Here is an 18,182-nt window from a genome sequence, read left to right as displayed (position 1 = left end):
GATGGGAGTAATCACATGGTTTCTTTAATTATACACAGGGATGACTAGGTATGAAATGAAATTCAAGGATACGATAAATTTCTGAGTTAATGAACACAAGTTGATTTCGCTCTATACATTGCCAAGTAATTCAGTAAAAGTTACTTCACATGTGATGAGAATAGTGATAAACACAAAACAAGATAAAACTGTAGTGACTTACGATTGACAAAGTTCAGGAAGGGACGCACTTGATGGCAAGTTCAGCTACCTAACATATTAAACTTTGACTGACTCAAATTCGCGACTCGACAACAGTAATTGCAGTCATGCTTGGTATATAAGTGAAACTGTTGTCTAACTGTGCCAGCCACAGTGGCAAGGTAGGACGTAGCTGTGAAATTATTGACGGTTATTATATTCGCCGCGACCCACACCACGGTTACTGCCCGTAAACCTCACCATCTTGTAGTGTGAATGCGCTGGCTGCGAGAAGCGCCGACGGCTCACTAAGATCAGCTTGTGTGGGCGCCGCTGCTGCATCGCCCTCGGAAGAGCTCTGGCCCAGGAGTCTGCTGGCCAAGTCTCCGCCTGCAGCGTCTTGACCGCAAAGTGTCCCAGCGGCGCGCGGAACCCGAAGTGTTGCTACCGAACTTAAGGCGCGAGGTGACTCTGCTGCGAACGTAGGCCACAAGCAGAGCCTGAAGTCGCTCTACTCAGACCAAATCCGGACTGCAGCTAAAAGCGCAGAGCGCGTTAGATGTGCTCACATTTTTTGCGTCTCAAGCACCAATGTCCAATCAGAAAGTAACACCTTTGTTCCACTAAGTCCACCCCGGTAGCTGAGTGGTCAGCGTAACAGACTGTCAATCCTAAGGGCCCGGGTTCGATTCCCGGCTGGGTCGGAGATTTTCTCCGCTCAGGGACTGGGTGTTGTGTTGTCCTAATCATCATCATTTCATCCCCATCGACGCGCAGGTCGCCGAAGTGGCGTCAAATCGGAAGACCTGCACCAGGCGAACGGTCTACCCGACGGGAGGCCCTAGCCACACGACATTTCCATTTCCAATGAAAAAAATTAAACACACGCCGCTACACGACCACTGTAGGTAAAACGCGGCGCTTCTAATCAGGTGTATTGTATTGTATTTTATGTTAACCGGGGACCTAGAGACGACGGGAGAGGCTCCGTCCCCGCTGCAGCCGCAGTGGTCCACAGCCCCACGACGACTACCGCAGTCCACTTCACCCCTCCGCCACCCCACACCGAACCCAGGGTTATGGTGCGGTTCGGCCCCCGGTGGACCCCCCAGGGAACGTCTCACACCAGACGAATGCAACTCCTATGTTTGCGTGGGAGAGTAATGGTGGTGTACGCACACGTGGAGAACTTGTTTGCGCAGCAATCGCCGACATAGTGTAACTGAGGCGGAATAAGGGAAACCAGCCCGCATTCACTGAGGCAGATGGAAAACCGCCTAAAATCCATCCACAGACTTGCCGGTTCACCGGACCTCGACACAAATCCACCAGGCGGATTCGTGCCAGGACCAGGCGCTCCTTCCCGCTGTAACGCACGGCCAACTGGGCGGGATAATCAGGTGTGCTGAAACCCATCCTCCAGAAACCTACGTCTAAAAATTTAACGTGGCGGTGCTCCAACCAATCCAGAGGTGTTATATTGGGCGCTTTTCGTGCTGTTGTCTAGTCCGGGAACATAAAAAGAGAAAAAGGAAAGGCAAAAATATAGGGCTAGATGCCGTACAGGTGGCTGAAGATGTGACCCTCATTCCTGGGGTCTGGCTGTTTCTTTTCGAAACTTATCATGATCGTTATCTCTCTTAGAAAGTTTTCTCTTGACAATGGCTCAATAAACTGACCACATTACTTATGAAATCCTCTAAAATTAAACGTTTCACAGATTCTGTTGGCAGAAAAAGTTGCAGAGTGCCCCTGACTGACAAAATCTCTCCACGAAGCTTACAGAGAACAATGCACAGCTATCTGCAGCTTCCGTCCTCGCCCTCCCCCCAAGTCCGGCACCAGAGGCCGATGCACACCAGTGGCGGTTGGAATGGTTCTTCCGTTGGACTGCTCCTGTTGCTCAGTGGCTGGCACAGCTTGCAGAAACTGTCTTTGCTCATACCCAGTACATACAATGGAATACCTTCGAGTACAGGCGTCTAGATCGAAGAAAAGAAAGGAATCATCTACGTAATCAGTGTTGTTTTGTACTGAAAATAAACGTGTGTTTCCGCAGTCTCCCAGATTTCGACTGGATTCAATTTCAAATGTAACTGATTTGGATATCAAATCGAGAATAAGTTGTATACATTTGGCTAATTTTCACAGTGACGTATCGACAGAATGAAAAGAGGCTGCTCTGCTGCTTTTCAGTTGGAAACTGACTCTGGAAGTCACAGGCTGACGCAGCACGTTTAGTGTGTGAAAAATCCGTCTCCAAATTAAAATTCTGATAGTGTAATTGTGTACTATGAAGGTCCGTTCCGCACAGTCTTGGAATCTATTAAATTAGTCTTGCGGAAATATTGTTGACGGTTTTGGACGGAGACCAAGCGGAGCAGTATTTTCCCCTTTCAAGTGATAACTTTTCACTGTGGCAAACCTCTGTTCGGGTGCTGCTGATTATGGCTACTGCGGTGTACTCTGCAGCAGAGGCGCCACGCCAGAGAGTTACTTCCCGTTCGCAGAGTGCACTAGTGGGGCGAGGAGCGGCAGCAGTGGCACAGTGACCGCAGAGCAACAGGTAGGTAGGCGGCCTAGCTAGCTATACATTGTAGCGGCGCTGCGAGGCTTCAGCGCGGCTTCCGCCAGGTGGCGGCCGCGGGGGCGCAGCGTTTCCTGCTGAGACGGGCGGCCGGAACAAGTGGTGGGAGTGCAGAAGCCGCCGGCCGCTGCGGGAAGCACGCTATGGGCTCCCACGACTCCTCCACCAATGCTTGTCTGCCGGGGCTTCAGATGGAAGCCTCCAAGGAGCCAGGCTCCCACGCGAGTACCTGCAGAACCAGGTCTGCGGAACTAGAGTCCAACACCACTGATACTCAGTGGACTACGTGAGGGAACCCTTCGTCTCTTAACCGCCTTATTATTTCTTGTTTTAGTGGACTACTTGAGACAAGTGAGTCTGCTGCAGCGTACCTAGCGTTTTATTCCTGAGCAGAATACCGCCTGATTAATTGATTCAATTGATTGACTGATTGATTGAGGAGGGTTATGGGACTAAACGGCGAAGTATCAGTCCCGCGATTCAAAAAATGGTTCAAATGGCTCTGAGCACTATGGCACTTAACTTCTGAGGTCATCAGTCCCCCAGAACTTGAAACTACTTAGACCTGACTAACCTAAGGACATCACACACATCCATGCCCGAGGCATGATTCGAACCTGCGCCCGTAGCGGTCGCGCGGTTCCAGACTGTGGCGCCTAGAACCGCTCGGCCACCCTGGCCGGCTCCCGCGATTCCAAAATTACTTGCGTAATTGGAAGGATCCGCTAAAAGTTGCCACATACAATGTGACGAATGGTCATTTTAGTTTGTACGTCAGCAACAAAATTGCGTATGAGGTAAGAGCTGAAGGCGAACGTCAGTTTCTGAGGCCCCATTCTTTATACGAAAAATTCTAAATATACTAAGAGTCTGTAGGAACACACAATGACAAAATTTATTGCGGTTACATTTGTCAAAGGTTATATGGTACATGGAGAAATAAAGGAACAGCGGCAGTGTCGTAAATAGATTTCAAAATATCAACATACAAGGAGTCTCTCCAATGGGTCGTCAGGTGCAGGCTGTCTGGAGTTTCGGCAGATATTTACAGTTTTGATTCGCACTATATAGCTGGAGTCAGCCCAAACAAATGCTACTCATCGAGTCTTCACGAGACACCCAATTCCGACAGAAAGCGTAGGTTGCTTTCCCGTTACAAAGAAAATTATTTTTAAAATTGAATTTTACGTGCGCGTTCGATTGAGCCGTCCCAGATAAGTCTAGTTCGATATTTTTTATCGATATGTAATAACAGAGACTGTAAAACCCTAATAATACGTTGTAAGCCGCGCAGGATAGCTGTGCGGTCTCAGGCGCCTTGCCACGGTTCGCCCCAACCCCCCCTCCCCGCCCTCCCCGTCGGAGGTTCGAGTCCTCCCTTGGGTATGGGTGTGTGTGTTGTCCTTAGCGTAAGTTAGTTTGTGTGAATAGTGTGTAAGCTTAGGGACCGATGAGCTCAGCAGTTTGGTCCCATAGCACTTACCACAAAAATTGTGAACAGTATTCCAGCAGCGACAGCACCGCCCTGGCCCGTGCTGACTGCTACCGCCCAACATGCACCGGTACTCAGTAACTGCTGCTGCAGTACTCATTTTTGTTCGTTTTTTCTCTCGCCGGTACAGATACAGATACTGACACAGAGCAATAAACCAAATACCGCAATAGACTAATCTGGGACCGCTCAATCGAACGCGCACGTATAAATCCACTTTAAAAATCTTTTTTCTTGTAATGCGAAACAAGCAGACATTTTCTGTCGGCACCGGGCGTCGCATCGAGGATTTTATAAGTCGTTCTTATTTGGCCTGACGCCAGCTACACTCTCCAAATACGAAATTGCAGATATCTGCAAAAAACACCAAAGAAAACGCGCCTGCGACTCTTAGGAGAGCGACGTGTATTTAATATATATTTACTAAAACGTAAAATATAGTATTCACAACGCAATAAATAGCTCTCTCTACTTTATCCTTAGTATCTTGTTTCCTTTGTAAGAGCTATAAACATTGAAACATCGTTTATCTATTTACACTATTATCTACGCATAGTGTACTGCCTTTCTTTGTCCAGGTATTGCCAAACATAAATACCTTTTCCTTTTCAGATATTTCGTTTCTCTTGTGGGAGAACACAAGAAGGTAAAAAAAGCAAGTTTTCATGCAATCTTTGCAATGTCACGAAAAAAAAAAAAAAACAGCAAAGTAAAGATTAAGAATACACAAAAGCACAAAATCCATCACCATAATATCCGTGACCTCAGGGAGAACAGTTTAACTTTCGACTTAGCACACGACGCCACAGTGTCTTATTTCTGCGCATGCGATGTCTGCATGACGCACAAGATTTTAAAACTCCTCATTCGGCACAGTCAGTAGATCATTGGCGTCACTGACCCACTCTCGATGAGTTTGACGGCTGATTTACATGCAAACATGTGGCGCGCACCCACAACGAGTAGTCGATTCTGACCAGAAAGTTGCTCGTGTAGAACACGCTTTAGGGCTCCTTACAGGTTTTTCGTCAACGGGATGTGATAAATCTGTCAGCCGGAACGAAGAATCCTATGTGGTACAGTCGTGCCGAGTGCTGTTTGGGCACTACTGACCAGTGTGCGTCTTCACTCCACGAGGCCACACGTGACTGGCTTGTAGCTGGGGCTTACTTGGCCACAAGAGTTTTGTTACGCTTTACACTTGTCAGGATGGCAGGGGATGATACAAGGTTACGTTCATTTGACGGCGCGAGGTTGTGGGGAGGAGAGGAAAGGGGATGGGAAGTTTCAGTTTGTTACTGTCTCCCTTCTCGGGCCTAAGAGTAACTTGCTGTCAACCCAACTTTTAACGTGCCACATATGTCTACGATTTTAATAGCAACAATAATAAAATATAAAATGTTTTAATATCAAAGTATATTGTTTAGTTAAAATAAAATATACAAAAGTTTTTTTTTATAATTTGTTTATATAGGCGCGTAATACATCGGTTTAGTAGAACCTCCTAAAAAGTACAAGGCAGATAAATAAAGCATCTGAAAACCATCCGTCCGTAGATTTAAGAAGGGTGGAAACAAAACTACAAAAGTGTCTTCCATAATGCAGAATTCCTCTCCAATTCTTAGCAAGCACGGAAATACACTGAAGAGCCAAAGAAACTGGTATACCTGCCTAATAGCGTTTAGGGCCCCCGCGAGCACGCAGAAGTGCCGCAACACGACGTGGCATGGCCTCGAATAATCTCTGAAGTAGAGCTTGGGGGGGGGGGGGGGGAGGGGGGGTGACACCATGAATGCTGCAGGGCTGTCCATAAATCAGTAAGACTACGACGGGGTGGAGATCTCTTCTGAGCAGCACTTTGCACGACACCCCAGATAGGCTTAATAAAGTTTGGTGGTCACCGGAATTGTGTAAACTCAGAAGAGTGTTCCTGGAGCTACTCCGTAGCAACTCTAGACGTGTGGGGTGTCGCATTGTCCTGCTGGAAGAACCCAAGTCCATCGGATGGCACAATGGACATGAATGAATGCAGGTCACATATCACTCCACCTGCACACGCCCCACGCCTTTACAAAGCCTCCACCAGCTTGAACAGTCCCCTGCTGACATGCAGGGTCCGTGGATTCATGAAGTTGTCTCCATATAGGTACACGTCCATCCGCTCAATTCAATTTGAAAGGAGCAGGTAACATGTTACCAGTCATCAACAGTCCAATGTCGGTGTTGACAGGCCCAAGTGAGGCGTAAAGCTTTGTTTCGTTCAACGATCAAGGGTACACAATGGGCCTTCGGCTCCGAAATCCCATATCGATGATGTTTCGTTGAAGGGTTATCACGCTGACACTTGTTGATGGCCCAGCATTGAAATCTGCAGTAATTTTCGGAAGGGCTGTACTTCTGTCAGGTTGAACGACTCTCTTCAGTCGTCGCCGGTTCTGTACCTGCACGATCTTTTTCCAGCCGCAGCGATGTCGGAAATTTGATGCTTTACCGGATTCCTGATATTTTGGTACTCTCGTGAAATCCCCTCTTCATCGTTACCTCGGAGATGCTGTGTCCCATCGCTCGTGCGCTGATTATAACATCACATTCAAACTCATTTAAATCTTGATAACCTGCCATGGTAGCAGCAGTAGCCGATCTAACATCTGCGCCAGCCACTTGTCTTATGTAGGCGTTGCCTATCGCAGCGTCGTATTCTCCCTGTTTACATCTCTCTGTATTTGAATACGCGTGCCTATACCAGTTTCTTTGGTGCCTGAGTGTAAGAACTGCAACATTCACAGGACGGTCATGCAGTTAATTTACGAAGTATAATAGCAGCAAACTCACAAACTTTGGGAATGCAATAATTTACGCAACATAAAATCGGAGTGTAGATTCACCGCTATCGCTATTTAATTTAGGTCTGTGTGTACATCGGTCTACAGCGTAGCCTGCGAGACTATGTAAATTAGGGGAATGCCTTGTCTTTCCACCTGTGTTCGAGTGATTAATTGTTTACCTTAGCGGAGTGTCTTTTCCTTTCTGCCTTGCCTTGCTAGACCTCCTGTTGTTCATCTGTTCTACCTGTTGACTCAAAGACCTCGCCCGATTTTATGTTCACGGTGGTTGTGGTCGGCGTGAGCAGGGGCGCGTCATGTATCGAATGTTCTCCGCTGCGAGTTACCCTCGTAGGCTAACAACTGAAAAGTATTATGTGTTAAATACTGCTTCTGATTCACAAAATTCTTTGTCCTTCTAGTGACACTTTGCATTCAAACTACTGTATTCTACGAAAGGTAGCAAAGAAATTTTGGAAACTGATGTAATTAAAAAAAAAACACACTGTAACGAAAGTTTTTACTTTGGGTTCTCATGATACTCATGACTCCCTTGACCTTGAATTTACGCCTGTAGGGGGATACAGGTAGATTGACCCTGGCAGTCAAGGAACGACAGTCAGTGTCACCGTCAAGTGGAAGTGAGTTCTTACCAGCCACAATGTCAATACGTCAAATGACATAGCTCAGTGCTGAACGGTATAAGTGATTTTATGAGATAGCATTCGTCGTACAAAAAGACGGAATAATGTCAGAATCATGCTAGTATCTATCATAGAAGAGTTTGGTAATGATCAAAGCAAAATTCATGGTGGATGCTCTTAATTAAGGTGATATAGTAAATAGATTTGCCACACCTATGATAAGTGGAAGAATGGGTAAAGTGTTGTTCAAACATTTCAAAATATCATTTGTTTGATCGAGAAAATACATGGATACAAATGTGAAAAATACTGAGGAGGGAATACGTAGCACCTTTTTACTTTACCCTCTTACTCTCATTTCCTTTCTTAGTAACAATTCAGGCAGAAGAAAAAGAAAATTATTTTCTGCTTTAAGGGTACTGATCTTTTTACCTTTAAAATGTTATTTTTAATAAACACTGTTTCTCCTATTTATATTTTTCGTAATGTACTGTGCTGGGTTTTTCTTTGTACGGGTATCATAAAACCTCTCTAATTTTTCTCTTCAGTATCGTGGCGTCGAGAGTAGGTTAACTACCGATGTTAGCAGGTGACGCCACTCTCCCCCCACCACTGTCAATGACGGAACTTTCTTCGTGATTGTACTGACATTTCGTTCCGTGCCGTGCAGGGCGTGTGTGAATGCCACCATTTAAAATTCACTGTTGCATGTTCTGACGTTCCGTTTCACGACGTCCATTGTGAATAGAACCGTTAACAACGTAGACACACAGAAAATTCAATTTGTGCAATTATCTAGACTCACACGAGAAACCTGGCCTTCGACCGTTAACAGGTAAGGTAAACAGAGTAGATAGAGAAGATGGAAAGGAGAGCAACACGTTTCAGCTCAGATACGTTTAGTAACCGTGGGAGAGTCACGGGGATATTCAGGTAATTTCAGTGGCCGTGTAACAAGAGAGGCGAGAGCATTGCGGAGAGGTTTAGGTAGAACTAACTGAGAACCTGGCGTTGCCCGGGTATATATTCATTCAAGTCTTCTACTAGTCTATCTCCTCCTTCACTCTCTCTCTGTCCACCTCCACCACCCCCTCTCTTTGTCACCTTCCTCTACCATCCATTCTCTGTCCATCTCCTCTTCCCCCTCATCCCTGTCGATCTGCACCTCTCCCCTCTCTCCTTCCACTCCTTAGCCTCTCTGTCCATCTACTCCTCCCCACTTTAATGCCATCTCCTCCTCCCCTCTCTTTGTCAATCCCCTCCTCCACCTCTCTCTGACTGTACCTACCTCCCCCCCTCTCTTTCTATCGCCTCCTCTCCCATCCTGTTTATCTCCGCCCCTTTCCTTTCTGCGTCAGTTCCCTCCTCTCCCCTCTCTCTGTCCATTTCCTCCGCTCATCCCTCTCAGTCCATTTGTCCCTCCCGGTTTCTATCCATCTTCTCCTCCACCTATCTGTACTTGTTTCCTCCTTCTCCCTCGCTGTCTGTCAGTCTCATCGTCCACCTTTTCCTCTCCACATTATCACACTCAACCCAATAGGAGGCCGGTGGTTCTTATGCCCACAGTATTTCATACCAGGTCGCATTTAATACACTACTGGCCATTAAAATTGCTACACCAAGAAGAAATGCAGATGATAAACGGGTATTCATTGGACAAATATATTGTACTAGAACTGACATGTGATTACATTTTCACGCAATTTGGGCCCATAGATCCTAAGAAATCAGTACCCACAACAACCACCTCTGGCCGTAATAACGGCCTTGATACGACTGGGCATTGAGTCAAACAGAGCTTGGATGGCGTGTACAGATACAGCTGCCCATGCAGCTTCAACACGATACCACAGTTCATCAAGAGTAGTGACTGGTGTATTGTGACGAGTCAGTTGCTCGGCCACCATTGACCAGACGTTTTCAATTGGTGAGAGATCTGGAGAATGTGCTGGCCAGGGCAGCAGTCGAACATTTTCTGTATCCAGAAAGGCCCGTACAGGACCTGCAACATGTGATCGTGCATTTTCCTGCTGAAATGTAGGGTTTCGCAGGGATCGAATGAAGGGTAGGGCCACGGGTCGTAACACATCTGAAATGTAACGTCCACTGTTCAAAGTGCCATCAGTGCGAACAAGAGGTGACCGAGACGTGTAATCAATGGCACCTCATACCATCACGCCGGGTGATACGCCAGTATGGCGATGACGAATACACACTTCCAATGTGCGTTCACTGCTATGTCGCCAAACACGGATGCGACCATCATGATGCTGTAAACAGAACTTGGATTCATCCGAAAAAATGACATTTTGCCGTTCGTGCACCCAGGTTCGTCGTTGAGTACACCATCGCAGCCGCTCCCGTCTGTGATGCAGCGTCAAGGGTATCCGCAGCCATGGTCTCCGAGCTGATTGTTGATGCTGCTGCAAACGTCGTCGAAATGTTCATGCAGATGGTTGTTGTCTTGCAAAAGTCCCCAGCTGTTGGCTCGGAGACGTGGCTGCACGATCCGTTACAGCCATGCGGATAAGATGCCTGTCATCTCGACTGCTAGTGATACGAGGCCGTTAGGATCCAGCACGGCGTTCCGTATTACCCTCCTGAACCCACCGATTCCATATTCTGCTAACAGTCATTGGATCTCGACCAAGGCGAGCAGCCTTGTCGCGATACGATAAACCGCAATCGCGATAGGCTATAATCCGACCTTAATCAAAGTCGGAAACGTGATGGTACGCATTTCTACTCCTTACAGGAGGCATCACAACAACGTTTCACCAGGTAACGCCGGTCAACTGCTGTTTGTGTGTGAGAAATCGGTTAGGAACGTTCCTCATGTCTGCACGTTGCAGGTGTCGCCACCGGCGCTAACCTTGTGTGAATGCTCTGAAAAGCTAATGGTTTGCATATCACAGCATCTTCTTCCTGTCGGTTAAATTACGCGTCTGTAACACGTCATCTTAGTGGTGTAGAAATTTTAATGGCCAGTAGTGTATGTGTACCAATTTGATTGAAAGCCTTCCAGAAGTTTAAGCTGAGCTTTTTACAGGTGGCTTTGCTCTGCTACGCACATTTCAAATATTTCACACATATTTAACATATTTCACTGTTATTTGTACACATATTTCACCTGTATGTCTAGCGAATTTGGCGCTGCAGTTTCATTGCCACGCAGCTCACTGTTTATGACGTCTATCTCCTGAACTGTGGGCTGTAGAATGATATAACTTCGTGGGTACATCCAGTCGTATATGAGCCCACTGTCTAAGAAATTTGTTGTGAATAAAGTTAGTAGTAAGGAAGTAATAAATTAAGACGTCATGAATAATGCGGCGGTTTCTCACGCATACCTGCGCTTATTATGTCATTATGTTATGTCTCTTGTACTGTGTGTCGTACAATGGTATATTTCTGGGGTGCATTCATCGGCATATGTGGATACTGTCTGAGAAATATGTAGCGAATATAGTTATTTGCAAAGAAATAATAAATTAAGACGTCATGTAAGTTACGGCACTTTTTCACGCATCGCAGTATTTGAGGTCATATGTCCTGAACTATGAGTCGTAGAATTATACATTTTTATAGGTACATTCAGAAGGAGATGTGATATTGTCTGCGAAATGTGCTGCGAATGAACGGTAGTTTTTCACGCACCTCAGTGTTTATGACGTAATATCCCCTGAACTAAATGTCGTACAATGACGTAATATTTCTGGTACATTTAGTGGTATGTATGAATACCGTCTGCAACCTGTAACCTCCCCCTCACTTATCGACCTTAATCACAGTAAAAATTAAACCGCGTGTACCTAATGGAAATTTGGGAAAAGCAATCGTCACCGAAGTTAACCTATCGGTAAAGAGAGAGGAAAGGGTTACATCTAAATGAAAGGAAAAATGCAAATGAAACTGGTGGAAATTAATTTTGAAAAGGGATAATAAAAAAAGTAAATGTGCGGTCGTTACTTTAACAATTAACTGGCGTTAATTAGATATTTGAGATTTGGGGAGATTTACGGTCGCCAGTCCTATGGACAATTACTATAATAACTGAAAATGAAAGGTTATTGCACATATAATTAGCACTAAAAGCGTGGCAACTGAAGGATGACACGTGTTGTGTGAAAACTGAATGTTTGTCAGAAGTAATAAATTTCGCTACACTCTGACTTAATTTAGCAAAAGAATTAATAAAACCGGAAAATTGAAAGTTAATTTAGTGACTGAAATTAATAGTGAACTTTGTTTCTGAAGCACTACGAAATTCAATAAAATAAGGTTAGCCTTAGGCTACCTCAACAATCATTTCAAAAGCTACTTTAATGTACGCAATTTAGAAATAAGATATTTAACTTTGAACTTTAATTAAATGATTCTGAACAATTAACAATAGTAAAATTTAGTACGTACCAAGCTGAGCTGCAGTCACAGGTTAGCTAAAATATGGTAACAAAACTCGCACTCTTAATTTGTGCTTGTGTAATCTAAATATTGTAGCCAGCTATGAATACCTTAACTGAACTTTGAAATTAAAGCAGTGAAATCGATTTATATTACTTTAATGCTGGCTTTGAATTTCAACGACACTCGAGTTCATTTCGGAAAAGGAAGGGACCCTGCTTGGTAATGCAATTGGGACAATGAGCAACAAAGGTTCATGCTAAGTTGCTGTATTCTAGTGATGCTAATGGAATAGTTTGAAAAGCTGAGGTCTGCCATACAGTTCTAAAACTTTACGTGCTTTCAGTGTTCCTTGTTGGTTGATTGAAGGTTTGAAGTCGTCGATCAAGGAGGCGGCGACAATCACTCATTGTCGGCCGTAGCTGTTGCAGAAGCTGGATGTTGGCGCGCCTTCTTCTCGACACGGTCACCAGGCGAAACGGGCTCTTGATGTGTGCCTGCTAATGTTTCCCATCCGCGACACCGTGCCAGAAACTATCATAGCAAGTGGAGCGCAATTACATGCTGCCAAACCCTGGAAGCGCGGCAACTCGAGGGAGCGTCACTCAACACACCTCCTCCACAGCCCTACTCCAACCAGAGTCCGCTCTGCCCGCGCTCCACGCGGCAAAGTTAACACTACCAAAGATCTTAAACACTTTGGTTCTCCACACGACCTATCGATGTAATCGTTCGATAGCATAGTTTTCCCTAGGCAAGACACAGCGTAAAAATACAAATAGTATTTACAAAACAAACCAATTATACATAGACATAAATGCATATATATATATATATATATATATATATATATATATATATATATATATATATATATATAGGCAAATAGTAAAACAATTACAATATATAAAGACACAGAAATGTCATATCTTCAGGTAACAAAATAAGGAAAAAAATTTATAGCACAATAGATGGAAATAGGAGGATATGCATTTCCGGCGTTACAGTCCGTATCAGGGATGTATTTAGTGGTAAAGAAGTAATAAATTAAAACGTTCTGCTTCATTTGGCGGTTTTGCTCCATGAACAGTGAAAATGCAGTAAACAATAATCTTCTCTTCTTTCATCATTTTGTGGGGATCGTCAGCGAGAAGATGTTTCATAAGGTTTTTAAATTTCGTGTAAAGTTAGAAAGGAGTGTACTGGGATACACTTATACGAGGCGCCCGAGTATCGTAATGATAAACTAAAATGCAATTATTATATTATCAACGATGTATGTCTCTGATTGGGTCTACAAACTGGATCGCTGACTGTGGACGACAGCAGAGCCGAAGATACTGCTTGTGGTCTGAGATTGTAATGTTGGAGTTGGAGAGCGCTTGGCGCACAGCACTGAGTGTGTAGCAGTCTGTGAGCGAAAGAGGATGCAGTAGGCAGTTTTTGTGGCGTGCTCTTGAAGCCACCAAGTGTTATATCATAAGAATTACGAGTACATGTATTGTTGTAAGTATGAATGTGGAATCAGAAGTCTTCTCGCAAGCAAGGTAACGATGTTAAATATTTATGACTTTCGTTCTGCCAGCGCGTTAGTTGGCTGACAATTGGCAATTGTTGAGTATCCTCAGAATGTACGTAAACAGGTTTGATGTGAAGGCTAGTTAGGTATTTCCCTTTTTGTAATGTTTCTAAGATATTTTAACACAGGTATACTTAATTTGATGATTTGTCTTTATGCCTTTTTAGTGAGGTTAGATAATATTTGCTGCATAAATGTCATTGTTTGTGACTCAAGTAGCAGAAATGATGTGATTTGTCTGAGTAATGTTATTTCAATTGTCAGATGTTTTGGAAAGCCAAACCTAACTTCCAATACAATTTCACTATTGTAAAGGTCAGTGTTACTAATTCACCCAAATCAGTACCGCCTTCCTGCCAAGGTAGTATGTCTTTTTTTTTGTTTTTTTTTTTTTTTTTAAGAAATTGAATTTTTCTTAAATGTTTTCATTTATCAGCGAAAAGAATTTCATGTGCATTTCAAAATAATACGGCCAGCAATGCTCACCACTGAGTGTGCAGCTAGTATATTTTATTCTTATTCATGGCAGATCGGAATATGTGGTGAACCACCGTTGCTGCTTTCGAGGCAAGACAATTTTATTTATTTGTTATGCGCACAGGGACGAAAGTTACCAGTTTTGAACAGAGCCAGAGGATTCAGTGCCCAAGGTGCTGAATGTATTTTGCAGTCGCTATATTTCTTTATTGGTATTGGGATTTGCATTGCCCAATCAGTTCGCATCAAGTTTTTGCTAACAATAACACAGAGTAAGTGCACCACTTGCAGTTACAACACGCTACACGATAACTCCAGTTTTTTATGCATTCACGCTTCAGGGACTCATCCAATGTATTATAAAGCAGATTTTTTAAAGAATGTTACACTTTCGTACAAAGAATTACAAAGACGATTTTTTTTTTAACGTTAGAAGTTTATTGCCTTGCCGCAGTGGATACACCGGTTCCCGTAAGATCACCGAAGTTAAGCGCTGTCGGGCGTGGTCGGCACTTGGATGGGTGACCACCCAGACTGCCATGCGCTGTTGCCATTTTTCGTGGTGCACTCAGCCCCGTGATGCCAATTGAGGAGCTACTCGACCGAATAGTAGTGGCTTCGGTCAAGAATACCATCATAACGGCCGGGAGACCGGTATGCTGACCCCACGCCCCTCCTATCCGCATCCTACACTGTGGATGACACGGCGGTCGGATGGTCCCGGTAGGCTACTGGTGGCCTGAAGACGGAGTTACAAGTTTATTGCAAGTCTCTAAGTACCGTCATTTTGAAAGACTGGATGACTAAAGTATCGATATTCGCACGTCGTGGGCTACACTGCTTTTTCACCCCCACCTCACCCCTTTGATAGGTGGGTCCTTCTTACCCCCACAACGATTCTTTCCAGACAGCAGTTGATATCTGTATCAAGTTTGGTTGAAATCGGTCCAGTGGTTTAGGAAGCTATGTGGAACAAACATACACTTACGTACATCCATTTCTATAATTTGTATGGATTCTGATATCAAACGCTCCAACTAGAAACGGGCACATCACTTCCTATGAAACACCTCTCATGAAATGACCACGGAAAAAGAATAAATGAAAAGAAAAATTATAGAGTGGTAGCCGAAATACCCTGCTCCGTAGACAAGAGAGCAGCTTGCGCAGTACTGATGTACACTTACAGACGTTTCCTTGCGCTAGTGCTGAGTGCCTCACAGCCTCGATCTGTCACCACCCAGCGACGCCACCGCCGATGCACGCCCGGGGCCCCTGCCTGCCCGCTGCCGAGAAGGGCTTGTTCTGCTGTTCTGTTGCTCGCCATCGGCACGGCGCAGCTAGCGGCCGCTTTCACTCGCCTCAAATGCCAGGCCGGCGTGCAGCCGCTGCGAAATATCGCCGCTTTTTAATGCACTCTCCCAGAAATGCAACCGGCGCTCGCATTGTGTGCGAACTATTTATAGACGCCCCTCTGCAACAGCCGCGGGCGGCGTGAGCGCAAATCCTCACTGCAGCGGTGTACCACTTCAGCCGCCGAGTAGAGCCGCTTTCTGGAGTCGCGGCGGGGACCGGTTTTGCAGCAGGTGCATATTGCCGTCCGGTGTATGGCACCTTTGTGTAGCTGGACTCGCTGGAAAAGCGGCGACATTCGTGGTCACGGTATGGCAAGTTCCAGTGTACAGACAAGGCGATCAATGGCTCCTGACATTGTCACGTGTAGGTGCTTAGCGAATATGCCTGCACGATATGCTGAATTCTCAGCCTTTCTGCATCACAGTCGCACTTCGGAGGTGTGTGTAGTCTCCACTTATACACTATATCCGAAAATTGTCATGGCTGTTTCTAATTCGGTTTAGAGTTACCCAGAATTTTCTTGGCAAGTTAATACCAGTCGGTTTTTCAGAGATACATCACGATTCCTTCAGATCCACAGTGACATTTTCCCAGGCCTGCTTTCACTACTGTACAATGTCGAACTTGCTGTTTTCTAAGTATATATGTTCCGTAAATTGTGGTTTAATACAACGGTATTATAAAAATCTTCATGCAATCAGAGAACGAATAAAAAGGAAGTTGTTAACTGTATTGAATGTAGCTAAGTTCTCTAAGAAGCGGTTGTTGTCTTCACAGTCGTGACGCAGGTAGGCCTACATGAATTAAGACGGTTAGCCGGAAAATGAGAATATTCTTAGTCTTGTTCGAGGTCACTCACACTGTGTGATCTGGTTCGATGTGTGTTTTCTTGGAGTTGCGGTTGCAAAGTTAGACGGGGTAGTAGTAATCTGCCTACTGAATAAACCAAAGCTAAAGCTGTTATTCGTAACGTGAGTGCCAAACAGTCCCATGTTATCCCACACAGGTCCTGTAAGATGTTATTCTTTTTACGGAGTTTTGCAGCTGTCTTTGTACGGTATTCCTTACAGCTTAATGTTCTTTCTAAAGTAACTAGTAGAGAAGAGTCTTAGCATGAATTAAAATGAAATTGTTGAAAGGAATTGTAAGTTCCATGTTGCAAGTATATTGTTCAGGTGGTTTGGGGAAGGAGACCAGACAGCGAGGTCATCGGTCTCATCGGATTAGGGAAGGATGGGGAAGGAAGTCGGCCGTGCCCTTTCAAAGGAACCATCCCGGCATTTGCCTGGAGCGATTTAGGGAAATTACGGAAAACCTAAATCAGCATGGCCGGAGGCGGGATTGAACCGTCGTCCTCCCGAATGCGAGTCCAGTGTCTAACCACTGCGCCACCTCGCTCGGTTCATTGTTCAGGTGAATGTGTGAAACCTCCGTCTTAGCTGAACTGGGCTGGAGTCCCCATTTACGGAAACACTTACCCATTGCAACCAAATCATTTGTTCATTTGTTAGCTCGTCATTAAAAAAAAGTTCAAATGGCTCTGAGCACTATGGGATTTAACATCTGAGGTCATCGGTCCCCTAGAACGTAGAACTACTTAAACCTAACTAACCTAAAGACGTCACACACATCCATACCTGAAGCAGGATTCGAACCTGCGACCGTAGAAGTCGCGCTGTTCCAGACTGAAGCGCCTAGAACCGCTCGGCCACTCCGGCCGGCGCACGTCCTCCTTTTTTCCTGTTGTGCAGTTAGTGCCCATTCATTTGCTATCCAAGTTTTATAGGTTTCGTTACCAGCAAATCACAATATACGTACTAAGCAGCAGGGAAGAGCTCAGATGGACCCTGGATAATGCAAAATCCTGCGGTTAGATAACTTGCTTCATCTCCTGACCACTACAGATTACAACAAACAGTTACACTTCTGACAAGTTTAATATCTATGTGCCACACTCCAAACTGATATGAAAATTCTATAGCGTTCTCTGATAGCTGCGGCTACCGGAAATTGCCTCATATTCTGGTAGGAATCTAATGATATGTGAATAAATACAGTCATGTAAGCTGTTTGACTGGCCAAAATTATTTTATGTTCTCATACAAAGAAAGAGCAAAGAAAATATTTTATCATCACTGAAATGAGTCAGCTACGCAAATAAAACTCAATAGGACACCCTAATCGATTGCAGCAACAGTGATCATTGCAAAGACGTCACCGTAGCGAAACAAACCTGGTAGCCATGCGTTCCCCCCCCCCCTCCCCCATCTCCCCCTACCCCAACCCTAAGGGATGATATCAAAATCGTAACAATCTGTTTCCTTCATTTTCTGAAAATTCTGTTTTTAACAGATAATGTATAATTATACTTCAAAATAAATGATGAAATGATAGTAGAAAAAGTAGAGGCACAACATTATACACGAGTTACGACATTTACAAATGTATAGTTAGTGCTCTATACAAAATATACACGAAAATACACTGTACATTGTAAAAGTTAAAATGATACCCTTTCCTACTGTCTGTTCCACATCTGTTCTCAGACGAGGTTAATTCTGGAACTTAAAGAAACAGAGGGGAAAGAAAATAAAACTGCATTTCTTCACTTAAACTTCAGCTTTTATTCTGTGTTGTACAC

This window comes from Schistocerca americana, chromosome 5, assembly GCF_021461395.2.
Source record: "Schistocerca americana isolate TAMUIC-IGC-003095 chromosome 5, iqSchAmer2.1, whole genome shotgun sequence".
NCBI classification, from domain to species: Eukaryota; Metazoa; Arthropoda; class Insecta; order Orthoptera; family Acrididae; genus Schistocerca; species Schistocerca americana.
Note: the sequence above shows the minus strand (reverse complement) of the source record.